Here is a 13,209-nt window from a genome sequence, read left to right on the forward strand (position 1 = left end):
AGTACTGGCAAGTAGTTCAGTCATGAAGCTGTTAAGGGAGTTTCTCTATAGTGCGGACTGAAACTCTACCTATGGGAGAGGAGATGAATGACAGGAGGCTCCCGGAGCTTTGCTGCTTTAAATGGGCTGTGCTGTCAGTGGGCACCTGAAAGTTTTAGTCATTCCAGGCATCATTCTTTAAGAGAGTGATAGACAAGGTGGGGTGTGATCAGTAGGATAAAGGTCTTGATAACATGTTGTAAGCTAGAGAAAGTGGAAAACGTGGCAAGACTGATAAATGGTGTCATCTGTTTGAAGGGTTGTCATTGGGAGAGGGATTAAACTTGGTTTTGTGTGGCCCAACAGAAAAGGACCCATGAGCCAAAACTTCCCACAGACAGCTTTCAGCTGTCTAAGTTACAATTCTTTAGTTGGAAGGATTCCCAAAGAGAATGTCAGGGGTGCTTTTCCCAGTCCTGAGGTTTTTCAGTTCTGTTCTAGCCAGTGCGAAGGGGGATACTTGTGTCAGCATCTTTTGATGGGGAAGCCTCTGTGATATTGTGTGATGTTTACGTAAGCAGATCAGAAGTTATTGCCTTGTTCTGTGAAAGGAGTAGAAATATATGAGCTACAATCCCTTAACTGATAAATCTTTACTATGATCGTTAAATAATCAAATGATGTCAACATTTGTTTCGTGAAATAAGTGAAGCAAAAGAGAATAACTCCCCTTCTTTAGGCACTTAAAAGCAGTACAGTGTTCAATGAGCACCACTGATCTTTTTCTCTCTATTGTATGGAGAATTAATTTCTGCAATTAATCCCTTATCATGTTGCCTCATTTTTCCGGTTATTTCAGTGCTACAATTTATAACTTTAGTCTGTAATTATATAATGACACAATATATAAAGAATTTCTTTGTCTCTAATTATTCTCTATCTATTCATTGTCTTCTAGAGTAGATTTTTAAGTTAGTTTTGAATAAGGAACAGAGACTTAATTTTTTTATTAAAATAGCTTATGAAAAAAATCTCTCAAAGTAATTTTCCTGGTCTAATAAACATCTTACATAAGGCACAACTTTTATTGAATATATTGATCCTTTTTCCGCAAAGTATTTTATAAACAAAGGCAAATGATGCATATAGGTACACTTTAGTAAACTAATAAAGTAAACATCCCATCAGTAATACTTATAAAGGGCTCTCTTTCTGTCTAGCCCAGTGCTAGCTACCATATGGAATGGGAAATGTTCTCAGACCCACTTCATTTACCATGTAATAGTTCAAGTCTAGCTTGGTGGTAAGTTCTAAGACACCAGACACATTAAGGCACACTAAGTTAATATAAAGAGAAATTAATGCAGCAGCATTGAGCATGTTTTAAAAATTAAGTCAGGTACGAAGGGTAGAAATATAGATGGCACAATGTTTGTGTATGTATGTGTGAGGAGAGAGTAGAAAGAAGATAGAGAGATTCTAAGAGTTGTATACCAACCTAGTTTTGCATGTTGTGGTGTATCCCCCAAAAGATGACCTGAAGTCCTAAAATCTCGAACTTTGAATGTGGGCTTACTCAAAACAGAGTCTTTGCAGATGCAACCAAGCTAAAATGGAGCAGGGCTTGTAATGAATTGTGAGAGAACTTTACAGAAGTAGTAATGACACTAAGTGTGATGAGCACTTCCCTGTGACATTTACTATAAACCAAATATCGACAATGTTTTGTTTATACTCTCATTAAGTTCTCAGAACCACCCACAGAACTGAGATTTAACTTTGTCTGTGTTGTAATGCATCTAAAGAGAATGCTGTACTCATTTCACAGAAGTTAATATGATTAAGTAGCATGCCTAAGGAGACGGGCGCTAGTAAGCGTGAGTCAGGATTAGAAACTATAACTTTAGGGCATTTGAAATGGGTTGAAATGCAGGAAATACGTCTTCGTCAGTTATTTTCTCCTTCTTCACAGTATTTTGAATAACAAATATATACCAGTAAAAGTTCTTTAAAAATGGCCAAGATGGTAAATTTTAGGTTACATGCATTTAGTCTCAATTAAAATTAAAAAAAAATAGGACTGGCAATGTATCTCAGTGGTAAGGCACTTGCCTAGAATGCCTAAAGTCCTGGTTTCTGCCTTCCAGGATGACAATCAATCAATCAATAATAAAAGAAAAGTCAATTTTAAAAAAATCTCTGGCCAGGCATAAAGGTAAGCACCTGCAATCTCAGTACTCTGGGAAGTGAATAAAGACCATCAGGAGTTCAAGTTCAGCCTGGGATACAAAATGAGATTGTGACATCACAACAAAACAAAAGTCTCCCAAATGCCTATGAACAAATAAATGGAAGATAATACATGGCATAACCATGCATTTAGAGTATTATTTGTCCATTCAAAAAGAAGACCTACTGATGAGGCTACAACTTATATAAAACTTGAAAACATTAACAGTAAGTAAAGGAAGGCAGACTCAAAAGGCCTTTGACTACATGATGAAGTCTGTAGAACAGAGAGTAGATTAGTGTTGCCTCTCCAGTTGGGGTGGGTTAGAGTGGAGAGAGGAGATTGACAGTGGACTGATAAAGTTTAGAGATTCTTTATGATGGAAAGCTGTAGTCTAGAACTGATTGTGGTGATTGGCACAATGTCATAACTATCCCCCAAACTAATGAATACTTGAAATGAGTAAATAGGATAATCTGTAGATTTCATTTCAATAAAGCTATAATCAAAAAAGATTCTTTAAAATATCAGAGTATTTGAAGAATCCTTTGCATGGTATAGCAGTTTTTTCTTTCATTGTCTGTAAATCAGAACTGACTTCTCCCATTTTGTTACATTTTCTTTTCAGAACAATGTGTATTTACTTCATCTATGTTAGGTCATCTAGTCACTATAATTTTGCTGATTTCGTAAAGAGTATGTCCAAAGAGTATGTTAATTGCTTCAGGAGTTATCCTTTCCCCAGCATGGTTATAATTAATTGAGAAGACAGGGCCTGGATAACCAAAGCAAAATCACTTCATGTCATCCGTAGTAATTCTCCCCTAAGGATTTTCCCAGAGTGTTTCTAATTAGAGGAAAATGAGCCAGCACATTAGATAGACCCACATCTGACTTCTAAAAGTTTCTGTAAAATAACTTAGTTTACTTCAACTTTATAAAACTACTTAAAAAAGAAAATGTGTTTACATATATACATAGTTACATATGAAAATGATTTTGTTTATCTTGAGTAAACATGATGCTTTAATTTAGATTATGATGATAGGTAAAATTAATATTTCATATTGTTTAGTGTATAATATAACACAAATGTAGTATAAAATATAATTAGAAGACAATTTGGTTAAAATAGTCAGAAAAGATCTATAAACTTTTAGTATAATAGAGCAGAGAAATGCTCAATAAAAAAGGAGACAGTAAGGTTTTCATCAAGAAGAGCACAACATGATTTATTTTAATTATTTACTTAATTATGATATTTATTTTAAATAATTAAGTAGTCTTTTAGTCTTTTATTTTATAACTACCCATATGTTGGATAATAGGATGAATTGGAAAATTTCACACAGATTTGTTTTTTCTAATATGTTTACCTCATGGTTCAGTCAAGCATTGAACTACAGATATGTCAAAATAGTTTCTAACAATTTTGTTGTGATGGCTCTTAGAGTTCCAGTATTGGGATAATCATGGTAAGTTACTGATTCAAGCATTCTCATTTGTTGGATGGAGCTGGAGATCATCATGTTAAACAAAGTACACCAAGGCCAAAGGTTACATGTTTTCCCTCACATGTGGATACTATAACCAAATGTTAATTGCATATTTAGATATATACAGGATTGAATATATATACACACAAATTATATAGATACATGCATATTACATATACATACACATGCATATACATAGGTATATACACATATGTACAAATTGTATATACATAGATGCTTGTAATTGTGGGACTGTTTGAGGAGGAAAAAGTTGAATAATAGTGAGTAGAGAGTAGGATAAAATGAGCGTTAGCAACAGCATCAATCCAATTAAAGTACGGCATATGCCTGTATGAAATACTCTGATAAAACTCTATTTTGTGCCATTAACATACGCTTAAAATGAATGACAGAAATGTAAAACAGGCCTCCTATCTTGGGTGGGGATGCTAGTGGGAAGGGAAGAGTGAATGGAGGGGTTAAAGGAGAGTGAATGTGATCAAAATTCTTTATACACAAATTGTGAAAATAGAAAAATGAAGCTTGTTGAGATTGTTTTGCGAAGGGAAAGGTAGATGAAGGAGAGTGATAGAGGAGTACATCTGATCATGGTACTTTTTTTTTTTGGTCAATCATGGGGCCTGAACTCTGGGTCTGGGTGCTGTCCCCCAGCTCTTCAGCTCAAGGCTAGCGCTCTACCCCACAGTGCCACTTCCGGCTTTTTCTGCTCATGTGGTGCTGAGGAATCCAACTCAGGTCTTCAAGCATGCAAGACAAGCGCTCTACCACTGAGCCATCTTCACAACCCTCACAGTACATTTTATGCATATACAGGCATGTTAAAATGAAGCACCCTTCTATAGTTAACAAATATGAGAACCCCCTCTCCCAACAATTCTCCTTTATGGCTAATTGAATCTTCTTTGAGTTAAGAGGAAAGCCCTCAAGATTTAACTAAAGACATATTTTTTATACTACTTATTACAAATCAAATTTGCTATGTACATATCATATCCCTATCACTATGGGCAGAGTGCTCGGTAGTTTTAAGGCAGATAAACTCAATATACATTACTCATGAAACTCATGCCACTATTTCTGCAAATGATAAAAAATAAGCAACAATAACAATAATAATCTTGTTATAAATTTCGATTAAGGAGTTCTGAGTTTTCAAATGGCACCTTTTGAACTTACTGTTTTTATACTTTGGATCTAGAATAATCTCCACGAGTTCTCGTGTTAAAGGATTTATCCCCAGACAGCAGTGTTATTGAGAGGGACCGCTCATGGTTTCAATTATTGATGAGTCCATAGCTATTCACATGTATTTGAAGGAATTTAGGGTGTGACTTTTTTTTTAACTTTGATCAATTACCAAGCACATTTATTTATTTAAAAGTGTTTATTGTTATTGTAAAGGTGACATACAGGGGGGTTACAGTTACGTAAGTCAGGTACTTAGTACATTTCTTTTTGGACAATGTCACCCTTCCTTCACTTTCTCCCAGTTTTTCCCTCCCAGCCCTACTCACAAGTTGTATAGTCCATTTTCCACCTAGTGTCTAGTGAGTATCACTGTTGCATTTGCTCACCCAAGTTCTTCCATTTCTGTGCCTCCCTTATCCTCACAAAGACAGATAAAGGAATAAACAAGACAGAGAAGAAAACAAACACAGCAACAAAGCAAAAAAACAAAAACAAAAACAACCACCCACCCACTTGTTTCCATTTCCGTGAGTTGATGGGTATATTTTGTCCTTTATACCCTCTTCTCTCTCTTTGCTGCTGGGGTATGAGGATGTGAGTACCTCTGTACCACTGTACCCTCTCAGCCTGAAGTGCTTCCCCACAGGCCAACAGTGATTAAGCCACCATAGATGGAAACCATGAGACAAAACTCTCTTCTTTTGAGCTGATTTTTTCAGGTTTTTTTAAAAAAATATTGTTACTGTGAAGGTGTGATAAAGAGGGGATTAGAGTTACATGAGTCAGATAATGAGTACAAGTCTTTTTAATATATATATATATATTATTGTAAAGATACTGTACATAGGGATTACAATTAAAAGGATCCATCATGTCCATCCCAGGGGACCACGCGGAGGCAGGCAGGCATGGGAGAAAGATTATTACAAGGTTTATTAGAGGAGCCATATCCCCCTGCCCCAGACAGAGCACATGGCATCCTCTACTATGCAGGTGGCAAGGCAGTCTGGGAGCAGGAAGTGAAGTAGGTGGGTCTGGGTGGAGAAAGGGAGGGGCCAGCTGTACGGAGGGAATTCCAGGGCAGGGAGGAGCTCAGGTCTGGGTGCAGCTGAGGTCCGAAGGTGGGCACTATGCTTACAACAGTTACTGGGGTAAGGTACTGAGTACATTTCCTACCAAGCATTGTTACTCCCTCCTTCGTTTTCCCCCTACTATCAGCTTCCTTCCCCACCTCCCCGATTCCTCTCCCCCTTTCACACCCCCCCACACCTTCGGAGTTGTAAAGTTCGTTTCCAACATGGTGTCCTATATGTCTCATTGTTACAATGAGTGAACCTGTATCCTTGTTTCAGTATTCTGTTATTTCACTTCCCTTCCCCAAATTAGAAAAAGATGTATATGCAAGATGCAGGGCACCTGAATCCAATACAGTGACATAGGGGAAGAACAAAAGAAGAAACAAACAAAAAATCACATAGGCCATTAATAAAACAGCAACAAAGAAAAAAATCTCTTGTGTCCATATTTTGGGGTTCATTTAGCTTAGCATCATCTTATATGGTCATATGTACCTTTTGAGCCGTCTCTCCTTCCCTCATGTTTTCCTTGTCTCCCCCCTGTCCCCACCCATAAGTTATACAGTTCATTTTCCACCTACTGTCTAGTGAGTACCACTGTGGTATTTGTTCACCCTTTCTTCCACCTTTTCTATGCCCACCCTTACCTTTCTAAAGACAAACTAACAAACAAGATAAAAAAGTAAAAGAAAAAGAAAATATCCAATAACAATAGCAACTAACATGAGCGAGGTAAGCCAAGAACAAAGAGACAAACGGTACATGGTCTCCCTGATAAGTGGATGCTAAATCCAAAATGTTAGGTGATACGACAAAACTAACAGGACTTAAGAAACAAAGAACTCCCACTCATCTGGTTGAACCACTACTAAATATCCCCATGCTGCTGATCACATATATGGTATATACCGTTATATGTTACAGACTGTGATAGACAATTTGCTCCAGGAAAGTTAGAATGAACTTGTAACTTTAAATGAGCATCATTACTCCACAATACTGTGAAATTCCGGAAATTATGTAATCACTTAATCACAATCAAAAAAACAAAAAAAGAACCTCGGGGAAGGGAGGGAGGGAGGGAATGGTAGGGGGAAAACAATGGAGGGGGTAACAATGTTCAAGAGGAAGTGTACTCATTACCTCACTCATGTAACTGTAACCCTCTGTATAGTATCTTTACAATAAAAAAAGAAGCAAAGTAAAAATCTAAATATTAACCCATAGCTTATTAAATAAATACATGTTACTCTCTCATTAAAATAGGTAGACTTTCCTGCATTACTTTATTTTTTTTCAGAAATTTGAAAACATGTAATGTTGACAGCCTGACTTTGTTGACTAAATTTGCTCTTTGGAGGGAAACTCATTCCAAATTTGTTAAATAAAAAAACCAAGGTGCTCCTGAGATTTTTTTCTTGAGAGAAAAAAAAAAAACAATAGCAACTAACAAAAGTCTCTTGTTTCCTTTTCTTGGAGTTCATTTCATAAAATATTATTTTATATGATCATATATAAAGCTTTAAGCCTTTGTGAATATCCTCTTTTGGTCTCACTGTGTGAATTTCTAGAGTCCTGTATAATTTCTCATGTCCAAGAATATTTTTTTTAACATCCAGTGTGTTTCCCTTAGATTTATAGGCACATTCTAGCTACAACAAATGAAGGAAACGATGCAACCTATGTTTCTCTGGGTCTGGCTTACTTCACTTAACATGTTTTCCAAGTCATTCCACTTCCTTAGCACTGGTAAGATATCATTCTTTCTGATGGATGAGTAGAATTCCATTGTATATATAATACACACACACACACACACACACATATTATATCACATTTTCCTGATCCATTCATACACTGAGGGGCCATCTGGGTTGATAAGAAACAACAACCCAACTAAGAAATTGACTAAAGACTTAAAGAGAGACTTCTCAGAATAAAAAGTAAGAATGGCAAATAGATGCATGAAGTAATGTTCAAATCTCTGGCCATAAAAGAAGCAAAAATCAAAACAACATTGAGATTCCACTTCACCCAGTTAGAATGGCCTTATCAAGAAAACTAATAATTACAGACACTGGTGGAGATGTGGCCAAAAGAGAATGCTACTATACTGTTGTTGACTAAACATAGAGCTCCCCTGTGACCCAGCAATCCCACTTCTAGGCATATCTCCAATACAACACAAATGAGGCCACACTAAAGTGACCAGCAAATCTATCTTCATTGTAGCATTGTTTACCATAGCCAAGATATGGAATCAATTCAGATGTTTTTCAGGTATTTTATCAGAGAGATGGAAAGCTGACAAATAGACTTGTGAAACATCTACTACTAACTTAACTTCTAGTTTATTATTATTTTTACCAGTAGTGGAGATGAACATAGGGTCCGAACACTGTCCCTGAGCTTTTCTGCCTAAGACTAGTGCTCTACTGCTGAGCCACAACAGTTCTACTCATGACTTTTCTGGCTGTTTCTTAGAGATAAGAGTCTCATGGATTTTCCAGTCTGGTCTGGCTTTGAACCATGGTCTTCAGGTCTCAGCTATCTGAGAATCTAGGAGTACAGGCATGATTCACCTGTGACTAGTTTCTAACTAAGATTTTCAAAAGAATACTAATATCAATTACTTGCTCATAGTTTAGTTGTAGCTGACAGCTAACTGTAAAGATCTCAAGTTTGGACACTGGACAAGAAGATACACTCTTAATTTGAGGGATGAAAAATTCTCTCTGAGCTGGAAGGAAATGACCTTTTCCTCAATCCTACACTTAATTAAGGTGCATCTGAAAGTGGAGTCATCCAACAAAGGTTTGGGTATGAAGGAGTAGTGGGTATATGTGAAATCAGATGGAAACCTAATGGAAAGAATGAAAAAAAATCTGGCTTAGACTTCTAACTCTGAAATGTGGGCCAAAACATTATCACACATTTATTCAGTTCCACATATTTACAAATTTAGAAGAAAAGATCCTATGAGAACTAAGGTTTCTTGATACTTAAAACATTTAATTCACACTTCAGTGTATATAACATTCTACAATTAAATGTTTCCTTAAGTACTTTAAACACATACAATAATAAAATGACACTCTTTCATAAGGATAGACCTGAAGAATTGCCTGTGATTCTAAGGTCTTGATCTTAAAGCTCATCCTGAAATATGATCTAAGAGGACAGCTGTAGAACTCACAAATGTCTGTGATTTTAACAAATGTCACTTAAGGAAGAAGACACTAAAAGTCAAATACTGTGAAAACATTTTGCATTTTTGTCAAAATTGTCCTTTCTTTCTTTCTTTCTTTCTTTCTTTCTTTCTTTCTTTCTTTCTTTCTTTCTTTCTTTCTTTCTTTCTTTCTTTCTTCTTTCTTTCTCTCTCTCTCTCTTTTTTCTTTCTTTTTTCTCCCTACCTCTCTCCTTCCCTCCCTCCCCCCCTTCTCATCCTGGGGCTTGAGCTCTAGGCTAGGGCCATGAACTATTTTTTGCTCAAGGATAGCACTCTATCACTTGAGCCACACTTCCACTTCCAGCTTTATCTGTGGTTAATTAGAGATAAGTGAAACTGACTGTACTTCCTGGGCTGGCTTCGAGTCACTATCTTTAGAGCTCAGCCTCCTGAGTAGCTAGGATTATATGCATGAGCCATTGGCACCCAGCCTAAAATTGTCCACTTTGTACAGCAGACTTTATAGTGTAATCTTTTGTAGTAAAAAGAAGTGCCATTAGATGTGAGCAAGTAACACTGACTTTTTGAAACCAGTACTTTCATTCCTCTTCAATTGCTTAGACCCCTTTCACTAAAGCTGTGACAACTGTGGTCATTTCTGTACTCTACTATTCAGCATGCCTTTCTTTCTCTTGTTAAATAAACGAATTTACCTTTCTTTCAATTTCTTTTCAGTTAGAGAAGAATTTTTTGTTGTAGTGTAATTTCATTGATGTTATCTTTTTTGTGGAGTCATGATTAAGAACTCTCTGGGTGCACAGACTATTTTTCTATAATTTCTACTTGTATGGAGTTCTGAAACTCATGGGCAGCATTCCTGATTATGTTAAAAGGTAGTGCCTGAAATCAGTCAAATTGATGGAGCTTTTTCTCTTCTTGCTCCTAATCACCAGAGAGAAGTGATTCTAACTACGAGATGAATTCCATGCCCACCCACAACTTTCTTAATGTCCAAACCCCTTGTGAATGGCTCAGACATTACAATCACAGCTGAGCAATGGGAGTGATTAATTTTCTTGGCACAGAAATTGAAATGGCATCTCACCTTCCCCCAAAGAATTTATTTCTCAGTTGGAGGTGTGAATCAGGTGGTAATATGCCTGTTTGGCAAGCACAAGGCCCTGAGTTCAATCTTTGAGTATTCTCTTTCTCTCTTAATTTTAAAATTTTATTGTAAAGGTGATATGCAGAGGGGTTACAGTTACATAGGTCAGGTAATAAATAAATTTCTTTTTGAACAGTGTCACTTCCTCCTTCATTTTTCTCCTATTTTCCCCCTGGCAATCCCTTTATTCCCCAAGTTGTATAGTTCATTTCCAGTGAGAATCACTCCTGAGTTGGCTCACCCTCTGTCCCACTATTTTTGGGCTTCCCTTTCCCCTCCCCAAATCACATAAATTTATATACAAGACAAAGGGTACAGAAATTAAAAAAAAAAACAGGGACACATGGGAATGCAAGGAAGGAAAAAAGAAAAAAAAACTGCAAGCAGTATAATAAAAACAAAAACAAAAAACCCTTGTTTCTATTTCTTGGAGTATTGCTTCTCTTGTCCCTGAAAAGAAGAGCTTATTTATCATGCACTAGTCACAGTTGGCCAACATGTTTTTTTCAGTATATCTGTTTCCTGTGTTGAGTTTCCCTCCCTTATTTTATTTGAAAGGCAAGTGAGATTTCTATCACTCAGTTATATTTCACTATTAGTTCTTTTATTAAATCAATTCTACAAGTTAAGAATAAAATCCATGTAACTGTAATGAAGACAGGATGTGATAAAACTTTTCAGGGGTACTATTATCATCTTTATTTTCTCTTCTTGCTGTAAGAAGCTATTGGCCAAACAGGGATGTTTGATGATTGTCTTCCAGGCTAGGTTTCCAGTTAGTTTTTCTGGTCCTTCTTATTTAAACTCTTTGGATGGTGGTCTCTTTTCTTTTAAACCCAAGTTGCTCTGAAGCACACACACAAAAAAAGAACCACCCTGGTATCATCACAAAAGAAGATTCAACTTACCACTTTCCTGAAAAGTGCTATTTTAAAACGCTTTCTTGTTCATCAGACTGCCCCCTTTGATTTTTCCTCCTTTTCACCTTCAAAGTTCCCCGTGTTTCTGCTCATCTGCCTCTCTGTCAGCTCAGTGCTGTCACGGCAATCTGTGTCATCATTCTTGTTCCCAACCCATGTCTACGGGCCTGACCTCTGCTTCCCTCATGTCTTGGTCTTTGTTAAGCATTTCAGGATCAAATTAAATTTCATGACAGAAGCCCTGTGGTATTTAAAGGAAAAAAAATCCTACCTGGTTAGGAAGTATGTAGTTTTGAACAACATTTCAACCTGGCAGCAATCCGTATAAGATTTATGTAGCATGTTATTTCTCCATGAAGAAAATAAAAGCTCTTTATAATCATTAAATACTTTACCTTTGCCAGAATCCTAGAAAATTAATAGCATCATTGTGCAGAAAGGGCTCAGCAGTGTCCACCTGACTTTGTCCTTTGACTGTGACTCCTGTCATTTGGGAGAGATTCAATCTTAAAACATCTGTCCTATCTGTCAACAAACTCCAGTGTATCATGCTATGTTGGTCCTTAACAGTACAGCGCACATTCTATATTTCATTTTGTACTAGAGACAAATTTAAGAAGTGAGGACTGAGGCTCACAATGGAGCTGTGTGCTATGGGATTTGATTGGGTACTGTAATAGTGGCCATGCAACAGAGCTTCTTTATAATTAACTGTGTTCCTAGGACTGCACTGTCTCAGGAAAGCAGATGGAGGAAGTTGTATGTGCAAGGCTGATACCTTAGGTAAAAGCACAAAGAGAATAAACATTCTTTGGAGGAGTAACAGTGGTTCATGACCAGAAAAAGAATGATCATTTTCATCCTCATTTCCACAATTATTTCTGTGTATTCCTCTTCCTCCTTATCCTTGGCTTCTCTGACATCATTTTTACTCTCCCACTTAGTACAGTCTTCTGACCAGTTCCCGACTGGCTGTTCTTGAAATTCACTAGGAAAATTCTATTCTCTTCTGGAATGTCTTTCACCAATGTCTACCTACTGTTGGCTCCCTCTCTTCTACTAGGTTTTTACTTAAGCATCCTTTTCTCAGAAGGCCTTTCCTAAGAATGCTACTCCTGTCTTCATTTGTCCCTGCCACACATACTTCTCATCTTTCCCACATTTTGTCTGATTGTTCTATTTTCCTGCCTTAATAACACAACTTACTGTATAATATTTATCCCATTTCCAACTCTCTATTCTCCTTAGAATGTAAGATATGCCATAGTACTGATTTCTGTTTACTAGGTAACTCCATCTAATGTTAACACTCCATGGGACCTATGTTTCTTTGGCTCTGGTTCACTTCACTTAATATAATTTTTTCCAACTCTTTCCATTTCCTAACAAATGGGGTCATGCCATCCTTTCTGATTGAAGCATAGAATTCCATTATATATATATATATATATATATACATATATTTTTTTCTTGATCCATTTATCTACTGAAGGGCATCTGGATTAATTCCATATCTTAGCTATGACAAATAATGCTGTGATAAACATAGTTGTGCTGGTAGCTTTAGTATGGCCTTGTTTGTAATAATTTGAGTAAATGCCCCAAAGTGGGATTGTTGGGTCATAGGGGAGCTCTACGTGGAGTCTTTTGAGGAACCTCCATACTGCTTTCCAAAGTTGGTGAACCAATTTACACTCCCACCAACAATGCAGTATGGTTCCCTTTTGGCCACATCCCCTCCAGCATCTACTGTTATTAGGTTTCTTGATTATAGTCATTCTAACTGGAGTGAGGTGGAATCTCAATGTTGTTTTGATTTGTATTTCTTTTATGGCTAGAGAAGTTGAGCATTTCTTTATGTGTGTATTGGCCATTCTTATTTCCTCTTCAGAGAAGTCTGTCTTAAAGTCTTTAGCCCACGTATCAATTGGGCAGTTGTTTCTTTGAGCATTTGTTGTTGGGAAA

The sequence above is a fragment of the Dipodomys ordii genome, unplaced genomic scaffold, assembly GCF_000151885.1.
Source record: "Dipodomys ordii isolate 6190 unplaced genomic scaffold, Dord_2.0 Scaffold62, whole genome shotgun sequence".
In the NCBI taxonomy this organism is placed as follows: domain Eukaryota; kingdom Metazoa; phylum Chordata; class Mammalia; order Rodentia; family Heteromyidae; genus Dipodomys; species Dipodomys ordii.